This window comes from Staurois parvus, unplaced genomic scaffold (assembly GCF_062004578.1).
Source record: "Staurois parvus isolate SC_StPar_1 unplaced genomic scaffold, SC_StPar_1.0 ptg000818l, whole genome shotgun sequence".
In the NCBI taxonomy this organism is placed as follows: Eukaryota; Metazoa; Chordata; class Amphibia; order Anura; family Ranidae; genus Staurois; species Staurois parvus.
The window spans coordinates 12,162,145-12,185,811 of record NW_028318614.1 but is presented as its reverse complement, the minus strand read 5'-3'; the positions used below and the strand labels follow the sequence as shown (position 1 = coordinate 12,185,811).

The 23,667-nt window shown below is 43.4% G+C and overlaps 1 pseudogene; it reads left to right on the top strand.

Annotated features, from left to right (window-relative positions):
- The window catches only part of LOC149444085 (uncharacterized), a 63,331-nt pseudogene extending 49,012 nt beyond the window's left edge, over positions 1–14,319 (top strand).
- The last annotated feature ends 9,348 nt before the right edge of the window (positions 14,320–23,667 follow it).

Below are 23,667 nucleotides of genomic sequence, written 5' to 3'. Positions count from 1 at the left end.
TCAGCACTTTACATTATAGTGGTAGACAGTACAGTAACAATACAGTTCAATACAAGAGGGATTTGAGGGCCCTGCTCCTTGAAGCTTACAATCTAGGAGGGAGGGGTGAATGGTACAATAGGTAATAACTGTGGAGGATGGAGTGGTTGGAAGAGTAGAGGATTCCAGTATTAGCAGAGGTCGGGATAGGCTTCCCTGAAGAGATCGGTTTTCAGTGATCGCCTAAAAGTAAGTAGAGTAGGCGATAGTCTGATAGATTGGGGTAGGGAGTTCCAGAGGATGGGGGACGCCCTGGAGAAGTCTTGGAGACGAGCATGGGAGGAGGAGATAAGGGAGCTAGAGAGTAGGAGGCCTTGCGAGGAGCGGAGAGTAAGGTTTGGGTGATATTTAGAGACAAGATCGGTTATGTAATTTGGGGCAGTGTTGTGGACGGCTTTATATGTCATTGTTAGTGTTTTGAATTTTATCCATTGGGCAACTGGGAGCCAGTGGAGGGATTGGCAGAGAGGGGTGGCGGATACAGAATGGTTAGTAAGGTGGATGAGTCTGGCAGCAGCGTTCATGATAGACTGAAGAGGGGATAGCCTGTGATGAGGTAGGTCAATGAGGAGGGAGTTACAATAGTCGAGGCGAGAGATAACAAGGGAGTGAATAAGTTGCTTAGTGGTTTCCGTGGTTAGGAACGGGCGTATCTTGGAGATGTTGCAGAGGTGAAGTCTACATGATTTTGTCAGTGATTGGATCTGGGGGTGAAAGGACAGATGGGAGTTCAGGATTACACCTAGTACCCTGGCATGAGGGGCAGGACTGATGATTGTGTTATCGATATTTATTGTGCAGTCAGTGGGGGTAGCATGGGCTGGGGGGAATACTAGGAGCTCAGTTTTGGAAAGGTTGAGTTTGAGGAAGTGGAGTGACATCCAAGCCGATATGTCACTTAGTAGGCTAGCGATGCGAGTGGAGACTGAAGGGGTGAGGTGAGGGGTAGACAGATAGATTTGTGTGTCATCAGCATAGAGATGGTACTTGAAGCCGTGAGAGTTTATCAAGTGACCAAGGGAGGAGGTGTAGATGGAGAAGAGAAGGGGACCAAGGACAGAACCTTGAGGGACCCCTACAGAGAGAGGGAGTGAAGAAGAGGTGGCAGCGTTATAGGTATTACTGAAGGAGCCTGATGACTGATTGCAATTTCTGAACAAAACACAATACCCACTCTAAGGTAAACTAATAACTATATATAAACCCCTAATGAGCCAAATTATAAAAATGTGTGAAACACCAATAACCAAAATTGCTGGTGTATTTAATAACCCCAAAAAAGTGTGTTTAGTAAATGAAAGGAAGCTCTGCTGACTTCTATCATGCAATCATGTACACGCAAAAATGCTGGGGTTTTTTTCCTTACATGTAGTTTTTTTAAAAATGAAGCTTCATATCATTTACTAAGCTCTAGAGAAACAGCGATTGCAAAGTGCACAGTCTATTTGCCGTTAGTAAATCCACCCCACTGTTGGTGTCTAAATAAACAGGATGGGATGCATAATAAAATGATTACTTTAACAGCTTAAGGACCACCCTAAAGCAGATATACTGCTACACAGCGTCAAATGTGCGCAAAATCATGTATATATACTTGATCTTGCATTTCCGGGTAGGGGGCGTGCGCCCTACCTGCACCACCATTCGAGGCCATGGATGTCAATCACTGGGACCCGGCCGGTAATAACCCACCAGCATCTCCGACGGTGAGGAAGATTGTTTTGTTTACAAACAATCTTCCTCCCTGTCAGCTCGAGCGCACTGCTCAGGATGGCTGTGCACAGTATAGCCATCCCGATCAGTGTGCTTACAGTGGAGATCACCCCCCCGCCCCTTAGTAAAACACACAGCACACAGTTAACCCTTTGATCGCCCCTCACATTAACCCCTTCCTGCCCAGTGCCATTATTACAGTGTCAGTGCTTTTTTTAGCACTGATCACTGTATTGGTGTCTCTGGAGAAGTCAGTGACACCAAGTTAGTTCCCCCCAGTGTCAGAATGTCTGCCTCAGTCCCAGTAAAAGTCGCTGATCGCCGCTATTACTAGTAGGGGGAAAAAAATCCCATTATCTACATGTATTGGGATTTTTTTTAGCAAAGACATGTCTCAAAATACATTTTGGCCTAAATTTATGACAAAATTAAATTTTTACAATATTTTTACTGGACATGTTTATTGGCAAAAAGTCCAATAGCTTATTATGCAAAAAATAACAAATGCACAGGCGATCAAACACCACTGAAAGAAAGCTCAATTTGTGGGAAAAAAAGGACGTAAATTTCATTTGGGTGGAGCGTTGCATGACCGCGCAATTGTCAGTTAAAATAACGCAGCGCCGTAACGCAAAAAATGGCCTGGTCATGAAGGGGGGTAAATCCTCAGGATGGCAAGTGGTTAAACATATAACACTTGCTAATTTTAAATTATCATTGGTCATACTAGAAAAAAAGGGTAATTTCTGCACTGGTCTGGCCACTGTATGTTTTAATGTAGAAGCTCAAATCCTTTAAATTTTGAGGGTGGGAGGGGCTTCATCATCCTCATCTGCAGTATCATAGGACCTTGCCTTTGCAATGCTGAGTACACTTTTGACTTCTAGCAGGTGAAAGTGACCTTTTTGGTGTTCACTGAAGTTGGCTGGAAATCGGACCATTACAGGAGTGTCATTCTCTGGGGTTTTTGCTGTCCGTGTCCCCTCTGGGAAGATTTACCCTTTCTGGTTGCCCTAGTGAACATTGTCATCAGGACTAAAAAGGAAAAAATATATTTTAAACAGTCAATGAAATAAAAATAGAAGGGAAAGTCTTCCAATGGGACAGTGGTCTAACAATGAGAAAGGGAGGCACAAAACTTTGGGCCAACCTTCTTGGGTCTGCAGCCGCCCTTCCCATCTTATTAACCTACTTAGATACTGTTTTTACTTTATTTGATAATGAGGTAAAATATGGTGTGTGTCACTTTAAGAGGAAGTATAGCGGCTGCTAATGGATATTTTAACCAATAGAAATTTAGAGAACTTTCTGGAAGTTGAAGAGATTATAAAAGTGTATGGATGAGAGCCCTTTTTTCACATTCCTGTCAGCGTTCTCAGGAGAACTCCCCTGCTGCAGTCATGAAGACGCTCCTGAGACATGTTCTTGAGAAGGCTGAGGGTGGTGGAGGTGAAGCCTGGTTGAGGCGATGCCTGGCACTAGCCGAAGAGCAGAATGAAGCGTAGGACATGGCAGTGCCCTTACCGTCAAGTCAGTCAGCGGTAGTGCGTCCAAGTGAAGAGACCTGAAGCCGCCGTCTCCACATACAGAGAAGCCAACTGCCAGAGAGGCAGAGGTTTTAAAAGGGAAGCCGTGAGAAAGGACCGCACATGTCAAGTTGGAAGAGGTCAGAAGAGAAGAGGTGGGCCTTGTTACCCTCGCTGTCAAAAAGCGTCCATAGAGGCAGCTTGTCAGGAAGCCATGGATGACACCTCCATCAACACCTCCTGCAGCTGACAGACAGCCAGACCCTAGCATGCAGTCAATTACAGCTACACAAGAAAAGCTTGACTAGCAGATAAGTGATGTCAGGTCTGTCAGGGAGCGCAGAGGTATACAGGCTCTCACAGGGGTGGACTGACCATTTGGAAACTCGGGCACTGCCCGAGGGCCCGGGGTCAGTAGGGGGCCCCATGAGATGCCCCTGGTACCTTTTTCATAGGCTTTTTTGAGTGTGGGCAAGGACACAGGGGCCCCATGATCGCCTATTGCCCGAGGGCCCCATCAGTTGTCAGTCCGCCCCTGGGCTCTCAGATCACATATTCCAGTCCCTCAGGGTGAGTTTATGCAGATTTCCATACTTTCTAATTTAATTGGTTCATTAACAAATGTTTTACAGTCTATTCAGGAAAGCAACAGAAATATGGTACCTGGCACATCTGTTAATAGTATTGACACTCAAACTGAATTACCTCAAGGACATTTGGTAGTTAGCAGATCACAGGTTCCTGAGATGTGTTTTAAAGAAGTACTTCTATACAAAGTTTCCCCTTTAGGTTTTCTCTTGTCAAATTCTGTCAAAGAAAAAATCTGGAAAGGAGACTATAGATTTCAGCAAAGCTTTTTGCATTTTTTCCAGTGTAATGGCAGGAAAACATCCTGAATTATGTGCTGGACTTTTTCAGCATGTTGTCCATGTATTGGAAGCATACAAGAAGTTCACTACGACTAATCATTTTGTCAAAAACTATCGTTCCACCCATCACTAAAATGGGGAATGAAAGATGGATTGTGGCTTAATTTAATATTACCACAAAAACAACCAGTGAACAGATCATCTATCCCTAATACAACTTCAACATCACTACATAGAAAAGGGGTATGCTTTGCTTATAATGAATCACAATGTAAGTGGAACACAGCTTGTATATACAGGCATGAGTATTCATTTTGCACAAGGAATCATCCAGTAGTCAAATGCTATAAGAAAACTAATAATGCTACACAAGGTTCACGGGATAATATTTTTTAAAAAAGCCTGCACACCAATGAGGCTTCAAAGAATGCTCCTATGGTTAGATCTACAGTATATCCAGGCAGGGAGAAGGTATTATTTCTAATTAATGGTTTTACGTTTGGTTTTCCACTGCCTGGTTTTTCAGGATTGGGTTGTGAAATAGTCACTAATCTGAAGTCGGTGGAACGTTTTCCCTAGGTGGCAAGATATATATTTTTAAAGAGATTGCAGAAAATAGGGTAGCAGGTCCTTTTCTTTTTCTGCCCTTTAAGAATTTGTGCATTTCTCCACTAGGAGTGGTTCCCAAAAAAGGACCTAATTCATTCCGTTTAATACACCACCTTTCTTTCCCTAAAGGAGCATCTTTAAATGATGACATAGATTCAACTCATCGATTTCGATATTGTCAGGGACCGCCCGGCGGTACCACTAGCACTCCACTGAATAGGCGTCCCCAGCGCACGGAGTCTAAGTCCCAGAGTGCTTGTTCACCAGGGCCCCTGATGGTGGGGATGGACTTGGAGCACCCCGAGACCAGGTCGTGGCTACTGGGTACGTCCGTCAGTGGTAGTGGTATGCGCCGAGGGCTCCCACGGGAAAGAGTCTGATATGAGGAAGTCTGAAGACCCCACTGCGAGGGATGGATGGATGGATGGATGAGCAAGGTCAGACAGGCCGGGTCGGTAACACAGAGGACGGTATGGTACAAGGCAGCGGGCAGAGAATAGTCGGGTCACACGCCAGGTCAGCAACAGCAGGTCAGATCCAATAGGGGGCATCCAGGAGAGAGGTCAGACAAAGCAAGGGTCAGGACAGGAGAAAATAGCAAGGTCAGGTACAATCCGGGTCAAAAACTTACAGGGCACAGGTTCACAGGATACAGGATGCAGGTAAGACCAGAAGGCACTGAATGACAGCTCAGGGCCATTTAAATATCTCGCTCTGCGCTGCCATTGGTGCCCAGCGGGCGGCCGTGGCTTCTACTGCGCATGCGCGAACTCGAACGCCGCGGCCGGCCCGGACCTAGTGCCCGCGTCCCTGCACAGGGCGGCGCACTGCACCTGCGCCGGGACCATCGCTGTGGGGATCGTGGAGATCCCTGACATTGCCCCCCCCCCTTCGGGCAACCTCCAGATGCCCACCCGATCTCTCCACCACGAGTGATCGCGAAAAAACCTCCGGACAAGTCTGGGTGCATGGACATTATGGGCTGGTTCCCAAGAATTGTCCTCAGGGCCATAGCCCTTCCATTTGATTAGGAATTGGGTCTGGCCCCCCCTCCTTCGGCACTTTAGGATTGTTTCTACCTCAAATTCTTCTTCTCCTTCGACCGTTATGGCTAGAGATGAGCGAATCGAACCAGGCGAACCGGAATTCGATACGAATTTCAGGAAAAATTCGATTCGCGTCGAATCCGAATATTTGCCTACTTCGGGTGCGCGAATCGGATTTTTCCCGATCAGCCGGCAAAAGTGTCCCTGCAGAGAGCTCCGCTATTTCTGACATTTCTCTGACAGTTCCTTCACATGTACAGCGGTTGAAACATTGTATCTATTAGTTTCCATTTAGGATACAGATGTTTCAACCGCTGTACATGTGAAGAAGCTGTCAGAGAACTGTCAGAAATAGAGGAACTCTGCACATACACTTTTTGCCGGTTTGGAATTCTTATTTTCATCCTACTTCTTCTTCTTCTTCATCCTCATCCTCATCCTCAGAAGAAGAAGAAAAGGATGAGGATGAGGATGAAGAAGAAGAAGAAGAAGAAGAAGTAGGATGAAAATAAGAAGAATTCCAAACCGGCAAAAAGTGTATCTGCAGAGCTCCTCTATTCTGCAGATACACTTAGAGGAGCTCTGCAGATACACTTAGAGGAGCTCTGCAGATACACTTTTTGCCGCCTTGGAATTAATCTTATTTTCATCCTACTTCTTCTTCTTCTTCTTCATCCTCATCCTCAGAAGAAGAAGAAGAGGATGAGGATGAAGAAGAAGAAGTAGGATGAAAATAAGAATAATTCCAAGCCGGCAAAAAGTGTATCTGCAGAGCTCCTCTATTCTGCAGATACACTTAGAGGAGCTCTGCAGATACACTTTTTGCCGGCTTGGAATTATTCTTATTTTCATCCTACTTCTTCTTCTTCTTCATCCTCATCCTCTTCTTCTTCTTCTGAGGATGAGGATGAGGATGAAGAAGAAGAAGTAGGATGAAAATAAGAATAATTCCAAGCCGTCAAAAAGTGTATCTGCAGAGCTCCTCTATTCTGCAGATACACTTAGAGGAGCTCTGCAGATACACTTTTTGCCGGCTTGGAATTATTCTTATTTTCATCCTACTTCTTCTTCTTCTTCTTCTTCTTCTTCATCCTCATCCTCATCCTCAGAAGAAGAGGATGAGGATGAAGAAGAAGAAGAAGAAGAAGTAGGATGAAAATAAGAATAATTCCAAGCCGGCAAAAAGTGTATCTGCAGAGCTCCTCTAAGTGTATCTGCAGAGCTCCGCTATTTCTGACAGTTCTGGGACATTCACTCCATACAGCGGTTGAAACATTGTATCTATTTGTTTCCATAAATGGATCCATTTATGGAAACAAATAGATACAATGTTTCAACCGCTGTATGGAGTGAATGTCCCAGAACTGTCAGAAATAGCCTATTTCTGACAGTTCTGTGACATTCACTCCATACAGCGGTTGAAACCGCTGTATGGAGTGAATGTCACAGAACTGTCAGAAATAGACAGAAACTGTCACAGAACTGTCCTTCTTCTCATCCTTCTCCTTCTTCTCATCCATCTTCTCATCCTTCTTCTCATCCTTCTCCTTCTTCTCATCCTTCTCCTTCTTCTCATCCTTCTCCTTCTCCTTCTTCTCATCCTTCTCCTTCTTCTCATCCTTCTTCTTCTCATCCTTCTCCTTCTTCTCATCCTTCTTCTTCTCCTTCTTCTCATCCTTCTCCTTCTTCTCATCCTTCTCCTTCTTCTCATCCTTCTCCTTCTCCTTATTCTCATCCTTCTCCTTCTTCTCATCCTTCTCCTTCTCCTTCTTCTCATCCTTCTCCTTCTCCTTCTTCTCATCCTTCTCCTTCTTCTCATCCTTCTTCTCATCCTTCTCCTTCTTCTCATCCTTCTTCTCATCCTTCTCCTTCTTCTCATCCTTCTTCTCATCCTTCTCCTTCTTCTCATCCTTCTTCTCATCCTTCTCCTTCTTCTCATCCTTCTTCTCATCCTTCTTCTCATCCTTCTCCTTCTTCTCATCCTTCTCCTTCTTCTCATCCTTCTCCTTCTTCTCATCCTTCTCCTTCTCCTTCTTCTCATCCTTCTCCTTCTCCATCTTCTCATCCTTCTCCTTCTCCTTCTTCTCATCCTTCTCCTTCTCCTTCTACTTCTTCTCATCCTTCTCCTTCTTCTCATCCTTCTCCTTCTTCTCATCCTTCTCCTTCTCCTTCTTCTCATCCTTCTCCTTCTTCTCATCCTTCTCCTTCTCCTTCTTCTCATCCTTCTCCTTCTCCTTCCTCATCTCCAAGGGCATTTAAATTAAAGGTACAGTGTTCTGCACTAATTTAAAGGCTCTCTGAAGCCTAGAAACCCTTTTTATAAGTTAACTTCGTAGCGAATTAATTCGCATCGAATCGAATTTCTTCCTGAAATTCGGCGAATCAGCCGAATCAAATTTTTGAATAATTCGCTCATCTCTAGTTATGGCCTCCGGAGGTCTAGATTCTCGTTCAGGGAAGGCATCTGGGATCACTGGTTTCAGCAGGGACACATGGAAGACTGGGTGGATCTTGAGTGTGTCAGGGAGGACAAGTTCGTAAGCCACCTCGTTGACCATCCACTTAACGCAAAAGGGGCCTATAAATTTAGGTCCCAATTTCTTTGAAGGGCAAAGCATCTTTAAATTGGATGTCGCTAACCAAACCTTCTCCCCAGGCCGCAACACCAGATCTCCCCTCCGTTTCCTGTTGAATGCCTTCTTGTAGTCCTCTTGGGCCCGACTGATGGCCTCTTGAAGTTTTTTGTTGTTTGCGGAAAAAAACGTTACTACATCTTGTGTTGCTGGAACTGGGCATTCCGAGACCAAATCTGGGAGGAAGACAGGGTGAAACCCATAATTGGAAAAGAACGGGGACTGCCCCGTTGCTGAATGGCAAGCGTTGTTGTACGCAAATTCCGCCAGGGGTAGAAGTGGCATCCAGTCATCTTGAGCAAAAGATGTGTAGCATCGCAAGTATTGCTCCAGGGTCTGATTGGTCCTTTCGGTCTGTCCGTTAGTCTGAGGGTGGAACGCAGAGGAAAGGGCTTTGCATAATGCCCTCCAAAATCTTGACGTAAACTGGAAGACAATGTCTTCGGGGACCCCATGCAGTCTTACAACCTCACGAATGAATACTCGCGCAGTCTCGGCTGCCGAGGGAGTTTTCTTCAATGGAATGAAGTGGGCCATTTTGGATAAACGGTCCACGACCACAAGGATTGCCGTGTGGTCTAGTGATGGTGGAAGCTCGACTATAAAATCTAGCGAGATTCTTTGCCAAGGTCGTTCAGGAATCGGTAAAGCCCACAGCAGACCCCAAACTTTGTTCCTTGATGGTTTGTTCTTCTGGCAGGTGATACAGGATCTTACATAGCCCTTACAATCTTTAGCCATGTCCGGCCACCAGAAGGAGCGTCGGAGAAGCTCTAGGGTCTTTTCTGGGCCAAAGTGCCTTGCCATCGGGTGGTCATGGCAATGTCCCAAGACCAGGGTTCGGGCTTCCTCCGGCACCATAATCCGATCTTCCTTCCATAGGAGTCCCCCCTTGTTCTGGAGGGGCACCCCAACTGGGGTTGATACGGTTGTGGACGCCTCCATTATCTTGGAACGAAGGTCCGACTGAAGTGCCAAGAAGTTACCCGAGGACAAGATAGTGTCGGGCACTGGGATCTCCTTGGCGTCCTCGTACATGCGTGATAACGCATCTGGCTTTGTATTTTTTGATCCAGGCCTGTACGTGATGTGGAAATTAAATCTTGAAAAGAATAATGCCCATCTCGCCTGTCGTGGGCGTAAACGCTTGGCGGTCCTCAGGTATTCTAGATTTTTGTGATCTGTAAATATCAAGATGGGGTGCACGGCACCTTCCAGCAGGTACCTCCATTCCTCTAACGCCATTTTGATCGCCAGTAGTTCTCGATCACTGATATCGTAGTTTTTCTCCGCGGGGGTAAGCTTCCGTGAGAAAATGCTACAGGATGGAGCAATTCCTTGGTGCCCTTCCGTTGGGAAAGAATGGAACCTACTGCATTCTCCGATGCATCTACCTCTAAGATGTAGGGTAGGGCGGCATCTGGGTGACCCAAAATGGGTGCCGAGGTGAACAGCTTCTTCAAAGCTTCAAAAGCTTCCTGAGCCTCTGGTGTCCATCTGAACCGAGTTCCAAGCTTGGTTAGCTGAGTAATGGGGGAGACCAGACCCGAGAAGTTCTTGATGAACTTCTGGTAAAAGTTTACAAACCCGATAAATCATTGGACGCCTTTCCTGTCCCTGGGTTCAGGCCAATCCAGAATTGCAGCGACCTTCTGAGGGTCCATCGCGACCCCCGCGGTGGAGATAATCAGGCCCAGAAAAGTAATGCTGGATTGTTTGAAGCAACATTTATCTGCCTTGGCGTACAACCCATGCTGCCGCAATCGCCCCAATACCCTTGCTACATGTATTCTGTGCTCCCCCAAGGAAGGTGAGAAAATCAAAATGTCGTCTAAATAGACGATAACAAAGATATCCAGGAAGTCCCTAAAGATGTCATTCACAAAGTGTTGAAAGGTGACCGGTGCATTGCACAACCCGAAAGGCATGACCAAATATTCAAAGTGGCCGAAGCGGGTGCGGAATGCCATCTTCCACTCGTCCCCCTCCCTTATGCGAACCAAGTTGTATGCTCCCCTCAAATCCAGCTTTGTGAAAACCACTGCCGCTTTTAAACTTTGAAATAACTCCGGTACCAATGGCAGTGGGTAACGGTTTTTTATTGTGACCCTGTTCAATTCCCGGTAATCGATACACGGCCTCAAGGTTTTGTCTTTTTTTTCTACAAAGAAAATTCCCGCCCCTGCCGGAGAAGTGGAGGGGCGGATGAACCCCTTCTGGAGGCTGTCCTCGATGTATTCCTTCAGGGCCCCCAATTCGAGCTCCGAAAGGGGGAAGATTCGCCCAAAAGGAATCTCTGAGCCGGGTAACAGGTCAACGGGACAGTCATATGGGCGGTGGGGGGGTAGAGTATCGGCTCCCCGTTTACTGAACACATCTAGAAACTCATGGTAGGCTGCAGGGATTACCTGTTTTAAATTGGCATCCCCTTCAGAGCACAGGAGGAACTGGGGGACCTCCGGGCCCGAAGTGCGGCAGTGTTCCCGACAGTATGGGGAAGGGAACGAGATTACCCCGGTTTCCCAGTCAATTTGGGGGTTATGGGCCCGTAACCATGGGAGCCCCAAAATGGCTGGGAAAAGGGGCGATGCAATAGCATCCAGGCGGAGGAGTTCCTGGTGCTGGCCGGCAATGGAAGTGGCAATGGAGGGGGTTTCCTGGTTAACTACCCCCGATTTTATCCGGGAACCATCGGACAAAAATATATTGAACCCTTTTTCTTTTGATTGGAGGGGAATACCCTGCTGGTGAGCAAAATTAATATCCAAGAAGCAGCTGCATGCCCCCGAATCAACTATGGCCGTCACCTCCACTGTCCTTTCTGGAAGCTGAAAGGAAAGGGGCACCACTAAGTATTGGGATGGACTAACATTGCCAATAGACAAGGAAGAAGAGGTGCACTTACTCAGTTTCTGCGGGCAGAATCGTACCATGTGACCAGCTTCACCACAGTAGAGGCACAGGTTCTGGGATCGTCTGCGCTGGCGTTCCTCTGGAGATAATTTAGGCTGTGCCAGGCCAAGCTGCATGGGTTCAGGAATATCTCCAGGTGGCAGGTTCTGGATGTTTGGTCTAGTTGTTTGGCTGGAACCTTGAAATGACCCCCAGATACTTCCATGACCCTGACCGGACCTCTCAAACCTGCGTTCCCGCAGTCTACGGTCAATCTTAATGGTCAGAGCAATTAAGTCCTCTAATGTCTCAGTCATGGCCTTCTGGTACTGTAAGGGACCGCCCAGCGCACGGAGTCTAAGTCCCAGAGTGCTTGTTCACCAGGGCCCCTGATGGTGGGGATGGACTTGGAGCACCCCGAGACCAGGTCGTGGCCACTGGGTACGTCCGTCAGTGGTAGTGGTATGCGCCGAGGGCTCCCACGGAAAAGAGTCTGATATGAGGAGGTCTGAAGACCCCACTGCGAGGGATGGATGGATGGACGAGCAAGGTCAGACAGGCTGGGTCGGTAACAGAGAGGACGGTATGGTACAAGGCAGCGGGCAGAGAATAGTCGGGTCACATGCCAGGTCAGCAACAGCAGGTCAGATCCAATAGGGGGCATCAAGGAGAGAGGTCAGATAAAGCAAGGGTCAGGACAGGAGAAAATAGCAAGGTCAGGTACAATCCGGGTCAAAAACTTACAGGGCACAGGTTCACAGGATACAGGATGCAGGTAAGACCAGAAGGCACTGAATGACAGCTCAGGGCCATTTAAATATCCCGCCCTGCGCTGCCATTGGTGCCCAGCGGGCGGCCGTGGCTTCTACTGCGCATGCGCGAACACGAACGCCACAGCCGGCCCGGACCTATTGCCCGCGTCCCTGCACAGGGCGGCGCACTGCGCCTGCGCCGGGACCATCGCTGTGGGGATCGTGGAGATCCCTGACAGATATCTTGTTCTTTGTTTGATGAAGCAATTTCATTAAATAGATCTTATGGAAAATACATGTTGTTAGCAAAAGCTTACATTAGGTCGGCTTATCGCTTACTTCCTATTGACCCTTTACCTTACAATCCACTAGGTTTTTATTTCAAAGGTTATTTCTTTGACAAATGCCTTCTGATGGGCTGTTCTGTATCCTGTTCATATATTGAAACATTTTTGTAATTTATTAACTGGGTGGTGTGTTTTGAGTCAGGTTTAGATGGAATTTTACACTATTTAGATGACTTCCTTTTCATAGGTTCCCCAGATTCTAGCATTTGTACAGAATTACTTAACCTATTTTATGATATTGTAAGGAATTTTGGTATTCCTTTGGCAGAAGAAAAATTGTATTTCCTACAGTATCTTTAGAATTTTTGGGAATTTTTATCAACACATCTGTAATGGAATTCAGATTAGAAGTAAAGTTGGAAAGGATCAGGTTATTGATAATGATCTTTCTTAGGCGGAAAAAGGTATTGCTGAAAGAAATTAAATTGCTTTTGGCCTTTACTTTTAGAATAATGCCGGTCGGCAGAATTTTTTCAAGGCATCTGTACCTGTCTACCTCTGGTTTAAAATCGCCGACCACTCATATCCACCTTACAGTCTCTCTTAAAGAAGATCTAATCATGTCACCTAAACTTTTGGAAGTTTTAACCGTAGATAATTTTTTCAAAAACCATTTAACGATTTTGATGCTTTACATCTATTTACAGATGTGGCTGGCTCAAAAGGCTTTGCGGTAATATGGGAAAACCATTGGTGTTGTGGGAGCTGACCGTATTCTTGGATAAATAAAAGAGCTATTAAAAGAATTATTTTACTAGAACTTTTCCCAGTTATAGTAGCATTAGAATTATGGGGTACAAGTTTTGCTAATAAGAGCATTTTCATTCACACAGATAGTAAAGGTGTATTGTTTGTGTTGAATTGTTTGTCATCTAAATCTTTGTAATCCCCTTTTTAAGACATTTGGTTTTCCTTTGTTTGAAGTATAACATCTGGATTAAAGCAAAATTTACTCCTGGTAAGTTTAATACCCTTGCTGACTCCCTCTCTTGTTTTCAGAAGATCATGTTTGCCCAGATCATTTATGAAACCTGATTTGAAGGTGGCTATGGATGTTTCAGGTCCTTTTTTCATTCATATGGATAGATCTCCTGTCACAAAATACCAGTTTGATTTTGTTTTAAAAAAATGTTTATCACATCTTGATTTGCAGCAATATAAATTTACTTCCCACTCGTTCAGGATCGTTCAGGATTCGGGTATGTCAGAAGACCGAATTAAAATACTCAGTAGATGGGGGTTCAATAGTTTTAAAATGTATATACGTCTTGACTTGTTTCTTTAATTTCTTTAGGTAATGTCTGCAATATATGGATATTTGGTCACTCTTACATATTCAAGGAAGAGAGCAGCTCAACGGACTTGGTCGGAAAACCTGTCTATGTCTTCAGATTCTTTTGCATCTTTTGGAAGGGTATAAGGGGCCTAAAGTGGTGCCAACTGTATGTTACTTTAGCTAGGCTATTTCAAAGCTGGCCTCCTCCAATGGTGTTGATTATTCACCTTGAAGGAATTGATATAGGCAGAATTAGAACTTTGGATTTATTGTTTATGATTAAACAAGATTTACATAGATTTAAATTGTCTTCTCCTAATACTTCAATTGTTTTCTCTGAAATTGTGCCCCGATTATCCTGGTTGTGTTTATCAGAATGCAGGGCTATGGAAAAAATCAGAAAGCGCATAAATAGAGCAATGGAAAAGTACTGACCCTCCTTAGATGGTTTCTTTTACAGACATATAGACTTAGAAGGCCGCTTGTCTTGTTCATACCGCAAAGATGGTGTTCATCTTTCTGATGTGAGCTTAGATATTTTTAATCTAGGCTTGCAAAACTGCATCGAAATGGCCGCGGGTAGGGAATGGGCCATTCTTTCCTGGTAAAGCCTAGCTGGTGGGGACATTTTGTTGCAATTCAGTGGAAGTATGCTCAAGTTCTAATAACTGATCAAGATGGTTGGATTTTATGTGATATTTGTTATGAATCAGCTAGTTAAAATATTTGATATTGATGATATGTGAATTTAATTTTGGTAAACCAATAAAGTGACGTGGCCATTTTCATGCTAATTTTGATGTTTTGTCTTCATTTCAATTAGATTAATGTTTTAGATTTACGGGAAGGATTGTGGCCTGAAGTCCCATGAGAAAGGGAGGCACAAATCTTCGAGCCAACCTACTTGGGTCTGCGGCCGCCCCTTCCCAATCTTATTAATCTACTTAGATACTGTTTTTACTTTATTGGATAATGTGGTAAAATATGGTGTGTGTCACTTTAAGAGGAAATACAGCAGTTGCTAAGGGATATTTCAACCAAAAGAAATTTAGAGAACTTTCTGGAAGTTGAAGAGATTATAAAAGTGTATGGATGAGCGCAGATTTTTCACATTCCTGTCAGTGTTCTCAAAAGAACTCCCCTCCCTCCCTGTCATGGGCTTTATGTGGTTTTCTGTCACTCTGGATCCCAGAGAGACGTTTTGTTGCAATTCAGTGGAAGTATGCTCGAGTTATAATAACTGAGCAATATGGTTGGATTTTATTTGATAATTTTTATGATTCAGCTAATTAAAGTATTTGATATTTATGATATGTGAATTTAATCTTGGTAAACCAATACATTTCTGCGGCCATATTCATGCCAGCTTTGATTTTTTTGTCTTCATTTTAAATAGAATAATATTTTAGATGTATGGTAAGGGCTGTGGCCTGCAGTCCCAAAGATTCTCCTTACTTTGGAGTCATTTTCTCATGTTTCTTGATGTACAGTATTTATTGGATGAAAAAATAAGTTTTGATTGAGATTAATAAATCTCCCCAATGGGCCACAGATGGGGAAAAAAATTGACAGAGATTTTAACCATTCCAGCTCTATGTAAAAGTAACTAAGAAAAAAGCTTTGGCTTTAGCTATTATTTTAGTCTTGTTATACTATATGCTCACAGTTTATATGTGGCTGACATAGGTTTATTGTCAATTGTACAGTATTAGTATATTTGCCATTATTACTGAAATAAGCATGCTGCATAAATGAATAAAACTGCTACCTTACCTATTTGACTTAAACTTTTTTAGTGTTTTTTTTATTGGGTGGGGAACAGGAAAGTTGAGTTAGTTTAGGATTAGTGGTTAACACTTATGCCTTGCTGCACTAGGGTCATTGGTTCAAATCTTGGCCAAGGCACTATGTTAATTGAGTATGCATATTCTCCTTGTTATGCATGGGTTTCCTCAGAATACTCTGGTTTCCGCCCAAATTTCAAAGACGTGCTGGTAGGTTTATTAGCTCCTGTTTAAATTGGCCCTAGCATATTATTATTATACAGGATTTATATAGCACCAACAGTTTGCACAAAATGAAGGCAGACATTAGTTACAATACAATTTGGTACAAGAGAAAATAGAGGGCCCTGCTCATTAGAACTTACAATCTAGGAGGAAGGGTTCAGTGATACAAAAGGTAATAGCTGTGGGGGATGAGCTGATGGAGGAAATAAAAGGCAGTTTACTAATTATAAGCAGAATAGGCTTCTTTAAAGAGAAAGATTTTTAGTGATTGTCTAAAGATGGATAGATTAGGAGATAGTCGGACAGATTGGGGTAGGGAGTTCCATAGGATGGGAGAAGTTCGAGAGAAGTCCTTGAGGTGAGCATGGGAGGAGGTGACACGGGAACTAGAGAGCAGAAGGTCTTGGGAGGATCGAAGAGATCAGTTTGTTTGATATTTTGAGACCAGGTTGGTGATGTAGCTGGGAGCAGAGTTGTGGATGGCTTTGTAAGTTGTCAGTATTTTGAATTTTATTAATTGTGCGACTGGATGCCAGTGGAGGGATTGACAGTGAGGGGTAACAAACACTGAACGGTTGGTAAGGTGGATGAGCCTGGCAGCAGTATTCATGATGGACTGGAGGGGGATAGCCTATGTAAAGGTAAGCCAATGAGAAGGAAGTTGCAGTAGTTGAGGTAAGAGATAACCAGGGCCTGAATTAGGAGTTTTGTAGTATCATTGTTTAAAAAGGAACATATTCTAGAAATGTTGCGGAGGTTGAGGCGGCATGATTTAGACAGGGATTGGATGTGGGCCTGAGAGGATAGGTCAGAATCCAGGGTTACCCCTAGCACCCTGGCATGCGGGGATGGGTTGATAGTGGTGCAATTGATCCTGACCGAGAAATCAAGGAAAGAGGCACGTGGGGGAGGAAATATTATGAGCTCAGTTTTGGATAGATTGAGTTTTAGGAAGTAGTGTGACATCCAGTCTGATATGTCTGCAAATCAGTGAATCAGAGGAAACTGACTGGATGAGCTGAGGAGTAGACAGATAGATTTGTGTGTCATCAGCATAGAAATGCTATTGGAAACCATGGGAAGCTATTAGCTGACCCAAGGAAGAAGTGTAGATCATGAATAGGAGAGGTCCAAGGACAGAACCTTGGGGGACCCCGACAGTAAGAGGAGTAGGAGAGGAGGAAGTAGAGTTGTAAGTGACACTGAAGGTGCCGCTAGATAAGTAAGATTCAAACCAACGGAGCTTGAAGTCACGGAGCCAAGTAAATATAGTTTTTTGAGGAGGAGGGGGTGGTCAACTGTATCAAAGGCAGCAGAGAGGTCCAAGAGTAAGAGTACAGAACAGTGGCCATTGGTTTTAGCGATTAGCAAGTCGTTTGTGAGTTTTAGGACAGCAGTTTCTGTGGACTGTTGTGGGCGAAATCCAGACTGAAGAGGATCTAGAAGGTTATTCTCAATAAGGTGGCAGCTCAGCTCATTGTAGTCTAGACGTTCAAGGAGTTTGGAGGCAAAAGAGAGTAAGGAGATGGGTCTTAGGTTGCTAAGATTGGTGGGGTCCAGTGAGGCCTTTTTAAGTATGGGGGTGACTAGAGAATTGGAGAAGATGCCAGTAGAAAGGGAGAGATTGAAGATATGAGCTAAAGAGTGAAGGATAGAGCTAGAGGGTGAACGTAGTATTTGCAAGGGAACAAGGTCCAGGGGACAGGTGGTTAGGTGGGCTTTAGAAAAAAGTTTACCAAACTCCTCTATAGTAGCTGGGTAAACAAGGGAAGTATAGATTGTGCAGGTGGACAAGGAGTGTAGGGTTAAGGAGATATCTGTACAGTGGAGATCTCATCACAAATTGTATCAATCGTATTGTTTAAGTGATTAGCGATCTCCTGGGCAGTGAGTAAAGTAGTGGGTGGAGGTAGAGAAGGACGAAGTAGAGAGTTAAAGGTAGAAAAGAGTTGACAGGGATTGCGTGAGAGGGTGTTAATGAGAGTGATTAAATAGGTCTGTTTGGCAGTGTGGAGACGGTAGTTTTATTTTTGAAGGGCAGATTTATATTAGTTGAAGCCTTCTGGGTCTTAGTCTTACGCCATAAATGCTCAAGAGCATGGCTTCATTTTTTGAGGTATCTGGTATTGTCTGTTTGCCAGGGCTGTAGCGGTTGGGGCCTACTTCTGTGTGTAGTGAGGGGGGCCAATGTGTCCACGGTGGATGACAGTGAACTGTTGTAGACAGAAGTGGCCAGGTTGGGGCAGGACAGGGTTGAGATTTTGTCATAGAGACAATCTGTTGCCGAAAAAAAGAAGAGAAGGGTTAAGATAGCAAAGGTTTCTATGGGTAACTGTTTGGTAGTTGGAAGACAAGGAGGAGGAGGCCAAGGAGAGAGTGAAGCTAATAAGAGAGTGATCAGAGAGAGGAAAGGGAAAGTTGATGAGGTTGCAAGGAGTGCATAGGTAGGAGAATACAAGGTCAAGGTAGTTACCATTAGAGTGAGTAAAAGTCCATTGTTTTAGGTCAAAAGTAGTGGTTAGGCTCAGAAGTTTAGAAGTAGCAGGAGTGTTAAGATGAACAGGGATGTTGAAGTCACCAAGAATGATTGTGGGAATTTCAGAAGAGAGAAAGTAAGGCAGCCAGGCAGAGAAGTCATCAAAGAAGCTTGATAGCAGTCCAGGAGGCTGATAGACCACAGCAAATCTTAAAGAAACTGGAGAGAATAGATGAATACAGTGAACTTCAAATGAGGAGAGGGACAGAGATGGAGGTGAATGAAAGTCCTGAAAAGTGCTTTGAGGGGATAGGAGGATTCCAACTCCACCTCCTTTCCGTCCACTAGGCTTGGAAGAGCGAGTCCAAAGGAGACCACCATGAGAGTGGGCAGCAGGAGAGGGAAAGTCAGATTCATAAAGCCAGGTTTGTGTAATTGCAAGTAGGTTAAAGGAGTTTGTGATAAAAAGGTCATGGACAGAGGTACACTCAAGTGTACCAGACATGGTGCCCAGTTTGCTGGCCCACAGACTCGCTGAGAGTCAGATACAAGTGTATGGATGTACAGTATGCATACAAGTTTGTTATGCCTATGCTTCTCAACAGTCAAGTTTCCGTGAGACCTTGCAGTCATAGTTTTAGTGTCCCTTCTTGTCATGATTAAACAGAACCTGTATATTCCAGAGAATATTGATTTACTGGATTTCATTGATTTCATGTTTTTTAATCATTTGCTAAACTTGTACAATAAAACTATAAAAGCCATTTATCCACCAGCATGGTACAGGATATCCAGATGTTCCTCTCTCGTCAACTAGTCCATTTTCTGGGATCTGCAATGCTGCTGCTTGCAAATGAACTTCTCACAATTTACGACATAAAGGCATCCTTCAGGTAGGGTTCAATCTCTTGGCTTCCCTTTCACAAGGACTTCATTCTAAACCAAAAGTGACAGCCTGGACTAAAGTTATTTATCCTCCTGCCTGGACCAATGTCACATTTTTCTTAAGTAGCCCCTTTTGTTGCTGCAGACATATGCTCTTGGTGTGTGCCTGCAGGCGCCCGGGCATACAGAGCAGCATGCATTCAAATTAAGCACAATTTGCAATTCAATGGCACCCCACTCTTCCTTGCCTTTTCATAGAGTGCTCAGAGCATTTTCTTCTTACACCAGTTCTTAGAAAGTATTAGACAGGAAACTGATGCCAATTAAGTGGCTAAATAAGGATGAAGTGCGGTGTTAAGAATGCATTTGCATTAACTAAATTAGACAATAAATGTATGTTGTGTAAGCTACTTCAATCTAGACATCAAGATGTTGGTGCATTTCAGTTTAGATCTAATATATTTTGTCATACGCAGCTTCATGATTTTGCTTAATGCATAAAAAAACATGGCAAAAGAAGAGAAATAATACCTATTCTGCCTCCCATTGCTAATATCATCACTCTCTTGTAGAGCAAAGTAGTGATATAAATGTTCTAGCAAGCAGTGAGGACCGCAGGCATCCCACACACCAGGAAGTATGTTGGTCTCAAGATTCTGCCAGCACCTTTGCCCTGTAAGAAAATGTAGACTTGAGCAACAGGTAAGTATTAATTCTCTTCTTTTGCAGTTTTTTGTTTTTGTAAAGCATATCTAAATCGAAAAATCTAATATATAGCAGCTAATCAGTCCTTAGATGTGGTGACTGTATTCAGGCTTTTTATTCCTTTGTGCTGCATTGGGAGGACAACAGAATAGAACTTCTAGGAATTTCCCCAGTTCTCTTGTACAAGACACAGATGGGTGGGGTCCTTTATTCAACACTCCCTCATCTTGACAAAACTGGCCAGTTTTAAGACTTATGTCTGTGGTGGCCAGACCAGTTACACATTTAATACAACCTCCCCCAGAACAATGCAGTTTAAAACACATAAACAGAAAGCAGATCAGCTAGAATGGAATGCAGAAATACTCTAGCCAGGATCTGCTCAAGCCTCTTATGCCTGGTACACACAATGAGAACATTGGACAAATGATCATCCGTTTTTGTTTTTTTGCATGCTTTGCACGCTAGTCTCCATATTGAAAATGAAGTGTTTACTGAATTTACAAAAATTCTCGTCCAATACAATAGAATTTCGGAAGTGATGTAATGTTTTGTATTGTATTTGTATTGTATTTTCGGACAAAAACTGATTAAACAAAAATTGTACGATCTGGTATCATATGAGAAACATTTTCGTGTTTATCCCTTCAAATTATTTCGGATGAACTGTCGTGATTGGCTTTTAAAAGCTGTTTACTAATCAGATCAGATTATAGTACCATCGCTTCGGTAGCGGTATTTTTTGCACGATTTTCTGATCGTGTGTACAATGCTTTAATGAGCTAGGACATAATCAGCTGTTTAAAACCTGTCTAGTAAAGATATACACATCTGTGAGTCTGGTTTTTGACATGAGATTGAACTACCATAGCCAAACTATATACATAATACATAATTCCTACTATGATGGAATTACATTAAAAAAAACATGACTACGTATGACGTGACATACTGTTGTGCCCCGTATATGAGTGGTAGCCATCGTGCGTCATTGCGTGCACCATTGGGTTTGGTGCATGCGCAGTGCCACATCCCCGCACGTTGGTTGCATTAATTCTCTTCTTTTGCAGTTTATGGTGGCTTTTGGGGGGCAGGAGGGATACCTATTTCTCTATATAAGGCCCAGCCCCCTTTTGCCGGTACCGTTTAAAGCATGCAATGTTACCTGGAGTTAATGGGAGACATCATAGGACTAAGGTAGGCTCTATGAGGCACTATGAGGCATTAGGCGTCATTGAGAGTGGATTCTCATCAATATTTTTGAGTGCTCTTGACATTTCTATTACATACAGGTCTCTGGGTTGCTTTATAGTTACATAGTTACATAGTTAGTCTGGCTGAAATAAGACAAAAGTCAAACCAGTTTAACCATTAATAAAAAAAAAGTTATAATCCTTTACCCACAGTTGATCCAGAGGAAGGCAAAAAAAAACCAGCAAAGCATGATCCAATTTGCTCCTGCAGGGGAAAAAATCTCTTCCTGATCCCCCGAGAGGCAATCGGATATTCCCTGGTTCAACTTTACCTATAAATGTTAGTATCCAGTTATATTCTGTGTATCCAAGTAAGAATCAAGGCCTTTTTTAAAGCAATCCACTGAGCTGGCCAGAACCAACTCACAGTAACCAGCGCTTACTGTGAAGAAACCTTTACGTGTTTGGAGATTACATTTCTTTTCCCCCAGACGTAAAGATTGCCCCCTTGTCCTCTGTGATGACCTCAGGGTGAATAACTCTACACTGAGTTCACTATATGAACCACTGATGTATTTATACATGTTGATCATATCCCCCCTTAATCTCCTCTTCTCAAGACAGATTAAATTCAGTTCATCTAATCTTTCTTCATAGCTGAGCTCCTCCATGCCTCTTATCAGTTTGGTTGCCCTTCTCTGTACTTTCTCCATCTCCCCAATGTTCTTTTTGTGAATTGGTGCCCAAAATTTAACTGCATATTCCAGATGAGGTTTTACTAATGATTTGTACCGGGGTAAAATATCTCTCTCTCTGGAGTCTATACCTCTTTTAATACAAGACAGGATTTTGCTTGCTTTAGGCATGCCATTATTAAGCTTTGTGATCTACCAGAACCCTCAGATCCTTCTCCACCATTGATTCCCCCAGTTGTACTCCCCCTAGTATGTATGATGCATGCATATTCTTAGCCCCCAAGTGCATAACCTTACATTTATCAACATTAAACCTCATTTGCCACATAGTTGCCCAATTAAACAGTTCATTGAGGTCGGCTTGTAAATTGGATACATCCTGTAAGGACATTATTCCACTGCACAGCTTGGTGTCATCTGCAAAGACCGAAATGGTATTTGTAATCCTAGACCCTATATCGTTTATAAATTCATTAAAAAGTAATGGTCCTAACACTGAACCTTGGGGTACACCACTGACAACCCCAGACCATTCAGAGTATGAATCATTAACCACTACTCTCTGAATACGATCTTTTAGCCAGTTTTCTATCCATTTACATACAGATTTTTTCCAAGCCCGTAGACTTTACCTTACACATTAGCCATGTGTGGGGAACTGTGTCAAATGCTTTTGCAAAATCCAAGTATACCACATCCACCGCCACCCCTCTGTCCAAGGTTTTGCTCACCTCCTCATAAAAAGAAATCAAATTTGTTTGACTACTTCTGTCTTTCATGAATCCATGCTGTCTGTCTTAAAATATTTTTTTCCAGCAAGGACTCATCTATGTGGTCTTTTATTAAACTCTCCAGTATCTTCTCAACTATTGAAGTTAAATTACCAGGACTATAACTACTTGGTAAAGATTTTGACCCCTTTTTAAACTTTATTGACCCCTTTGACCCCTACCTATACTCTTCTGAAAGAAGGCCGTTTGAGTGACCACAGGTGTCGGGGGTTTGTACCTATCATCTTGTTGCAGAAGATCCCTTATCTAACAATATCGCACCCTTCTAATCATTGCATCTGCGAGGGACGTTTTTCCTTTCATTGGATGCATGGATGCCTTTCTCACTTCCATTTTTGCAGGTATTGTATGGGTGTATATGAATTTATGTGAAATTGTGTAGGTTATGGGAGCGTGGTGACTGTGATGACATTTGTTTGCTGGGTCTCATTATCATGTGGGAGTATTTAATTTTCTTACACATGCTTTGCAGCTCCCACCCACAGATGATTGGTTAACCTTTTCCTCCCCTTTCCCCCTCTCCTATGGGAATCACTCCCTGGTGTTCTGGCGGGGTCTACAGTGGGTCCCTGGAGCTTCCCTCCTCTCTCTTCCTGGTCCCCCTCCCTGCGGTTCATCCGCATTTGAGCGGACAGTCATCAGCATAGGTACATTTTTGTTTGTCAGAATTATGGTTATTGGATTTATTCATAGCTATAAAAGTTGTAAGTGATTTTCAATAGGTATGGACTGTTATAAACATGTTTTTGGTCTTGTTCATAAACTTGGATGTGTTAATTACTACCAAAGTTGTAAATGATTTTCAATTGCCATAGAGTGTTATAAGTATGTGCATGTTTTTTTTATATATTTGCAGTGTTCTTCTCTCCCCCAGTATGTGAACCCCTGAAGAAGCCTATTTGGCGAAATGCACTGGGATTTACCACCTTCTAAATTTAATCAGCTTATCAAGTATATCCATGATTCTATAATTTTGTATTTTCAAGGAAGGTGATTTGGGATAGTTCATATTTAAAAGCTGTGTTTATCCAAACTGTCTTTATGGTAGGCGATATGTCTTTGTGCTTACACGTTTTTTTAGATAATGTGTAATAAAGCTTTACTAATTTTTCCCTGAGCATTTCTGTGTGTGTTTATCCTGAGGGAATTTTTGTACCGTCAAAGTCCCACACATCTTTCTTTCTTTAATACATTTTGATTCATTTATTTCA